Below are 3529 nucleotides of genomic sequence, written 5' to 3' on the forward strand. Positions count from 1 at the left end.
ATTCTGGCTACAGAGTTGCAGCAGTTAGAACGAAATGTGGGAATGGTCCCGTTCTGTTTTAATTTAAGTAGATTTTGACCAGAGCCAGTTTTTTGCACCAGGGCCCTTTGTCCTAGCTACGGGTCTGTCACAAACGATCGTTTTATAGGTCCAAGTTCCCAAAGGAACGGTTACCAAGCTTTATGGCCCCAGCTCGCAGCCTTGAAGTGCTCCAGTTGTTCGTCACAACACAATTATTGGAAAATGTTTGACGCCAAAAGGCTATTTTCGGAGGTGGTATTTACTATTCTTTTCTCTCGACTGAATGATGGAAAGGGCACGTCAGGATGTTAAATTACACTGAAAGTGAATAAATTTCGACACCTCTGTGGAGTAGTGGTTTAGGATTTAAACTGAAGACAGTTTAAAGATCGGTAGCTCTTGGATTCTATTTCCAGGTAGGACAAACAAATTGTAAAATCATGCCCTAGTTGAATGAACTACGATGTTCATAAAGTGATACCTAGTATGTAACTTTACTTAAAATTGGGGATAATAAACTAAGCTGTTGTTTTACCCCATTTTGAATATTTTATTTTCATAACAAGGAGGCTGAAGTAGCTTTCAAGTGCTTGAATTTCTTCGTAATTTATTCTAGGAAAGAATAATGCAATTCAATTGGGTGCCATAAAACAGGCTCACAAACTCACAATACGTGCGCGCGTTTTATTTTTTCGTAAAAATATTATCACGCCCAATTTCTTATCAGTGCTCCTCAAATAGGCCATAAAGGCAGCAGCAGGCCGCACCTGAGGCCATTTTACTACAGTATAAAATATGCTCTGCCTATAAAGACCAGACACTCGCTAGAGACCCTCCCTCAATGGTGGAAAGACCTACTAAAAGTAAGACGCACCTTGTGACTGGTTTGGTTGCATTTTCTTGAAGAATGTATGCGACAATACAACACATAGTACGAGTATCTGGGTAGGTTTTACAACGCACTATGTGAGATTAGCACTAGTGGGGTTGATTTTCAAATGGACCAGGCAAGTGTTACATTTTGGTAGTTTGTGGTTTACCTACTTACATATCGTCGGCGTCGTCGAACAACGACGTATCTGCAAAATGTTAAGTTTCCAGGAGAGCGTTTTGAAGTTTTGGAACCGGTTTTTTGTGTCTACAAAAAAAACTACTTGGCTGATCGGTTTCAAATTTGGGGATGTTATAAACATAAAGATGTTATTTTATATAAACTATGTACCCATCTCCAAAAATACTTAGTTTTTTGTAAAAATCACATGCGTCATTGTTCTATGGACAATTTGAGGATATATGTGATAAACCGTCGTTGTTCTACGAATTTTTTTAATCAAATATATGACGTATGTCACTTTTAGTCATTATTCTACGGAACTTCTGCCATGAGTACCCGTCGGATGATGAAGAAAGTTGGAGGAAATAAATAAAAAACATTGTTTATTAGGTTTCATTATTAATTAATTTATAAATAAAGACAATAGGTATCAAAGAAAATTAACAAAAATCAAGGATAGATAAACCACATCCATATACTGCGGCAGGTTTTGCAGAAGATCGAAGAGTATAACTTGCCACTATGCTTGGAGTTCGTGGACTATGAGAAGGCCTTCGATTTGATCGAGATTTGGGCAGTGCTGCAATCACTCCCTGCACCGCGGCCGTATCGACTCTCGTTACATCGAGGTAGAGGTGGGCGCCGATATAAAATTGGCCGGCGGCGGCGCGCCGACTTTTTGACCTCGGCGGCGGCGGCGTCGGCGGCGTGACCTTGTTTGACCTTTGTTCATTAGGTTTTTTTTTTAAATCTGCATTTTTAGTATCTGCCGTCAAGATGATTGTGATGAATCAGATGATTTGCAGTTGGTTGGGGTTCGAGCCACTAAAGCAGTGGTTTACCCTAGTAAATTAGCTCTCTTGATCATAGATACTTTGATATTTGGATAGCGGGTTTGGCTGAAATTGGCTGAGATCAGGTTCTCGTGTATTTCCTAAAGGCGAGCGTACCAATGTACCGATAAAAGTACTCTTAACATGTAATTTTGAGCTCTTTGGAGGCACATAGTTAATGTTGGATTAGCTGGCTGTAGGTGGAATATTATATTCAGTTCTGTTTTATTTATATTTATAGTCTTTCCATGTGATCCTACGGTCCAGGATTTTAATGCAGGTTGATTGCAGCAATGTGTCGAGGTCTAGATTGGTCGGAGGATAAGTTTCACGTCTTAAATGATAATATGGTGAGACTTCGAGGCTTAATTACATGCGCCACTTGGTCAGCCAAGCAGCTGACATTGCAACAGTCTAGTCACTTTAAGATCACAGTTACATTTGAGGAATGCCGCAGCTTTCTGGTGTCTGGGCTACTTTACTAGTAGATGTTATAGAGTATCGGACCAAGTACAGAGTCCTGGGGTACTCCAGCTCTGCAGCTAAAAAGAGAAGATTTTGTCACCCAGTTTGATTTAAAACTGTCTGTCACTGAGATAGGAATCCATCAGCAGGTAGTAGAAGTGTGCTAGAAGGTACTTTTTAATTTCATAGAGTAGTCCTTTATGATAAACCCAGCTGAAGCAGCAGCGAAAGCAGACGTACAGGATTCTTTCTTGGTTGGTATGGTTTCTGCCAAAATTTATGGTCAGGTATACTATATTACATGGGTCATACTTAGGCAAGGGAATAAACGAGCAAGAATGATCCTTTTCCATAATTTTAACAATACAAATGTCCGATTAATTGAGCGATAAGAGAATTCGTTAGGCGACTTGCCAGCCTTATGGATCATTTCCAAAGTTAAGAGACTTGCGAGGTTCTTCTCACTCAGTATGGTCATTGTCAAGACCATGGACTTCATGGTGATCAGATCAAATGCAAGTGCTTTACGAGGGTCCATTTTAGCTATTTCTTTAGCTTAGCCATCTCTCTTAGCGTTAGTTCTTTCATTTCTGACTGAAGACGTCCGGCGTCGCTCGCATCCAGGCACTTCCTGCGAATTTCCCCAAATCGTCGGTCCACCTAGTGGGAGGCCTGCCCACGCTACGTCTTCCGGTTCGTGGTCGCCACTCAAAAACTTTACTGCCCCAGCGGCCATCAGCTCTACGAGACAACATGTGCCCCGCCCACTGCCACTTGATTTTAGCGAATCTGTGGGCTATGTCAGTCACTTTGTCCTCCTGCGTCTTTCGTCCTCAATTAGCGTAGTAGGAATCAATCTTCTACTTTGAACTTGAGAAGGGTAAGCGGAAACATGGCGGTCAACTCCTCAGATAGTCAAGTACAAAGATATCCAGAAGCAGCATACGAAAAGATGCAAAATGCCGGCCGTTTGGTGTAGTGGTTCAGAACGGACTACTATGCCGAGAGGTCCCGGGTTCGATTCCCGGCCGGGCAGAAATTGAAGTGATGAATTTTAATTTCTGTAACGGGTCTGGGTGTTTTCTATGTATAATATGTATGTATTTACAAAAAAAAAAGTATTTAAGTATGTTTATCCCGTCGTCTAGTACCCATA

Source organism: Ostrinia nubilalis, chromosome 8, assembly GCF_963855985.1.
Source record: "Ostrinia nubilalis chromosome 8, ilOstNubi1.1, whole genome shotgun sequence".
Classification (NCBI taxonomy): Eukaryota; Metazoa; Arthropoda; class Insecta; order Lepidoptera; family Crambidae; genus Ostrinia; species Ostrinia nubilalis.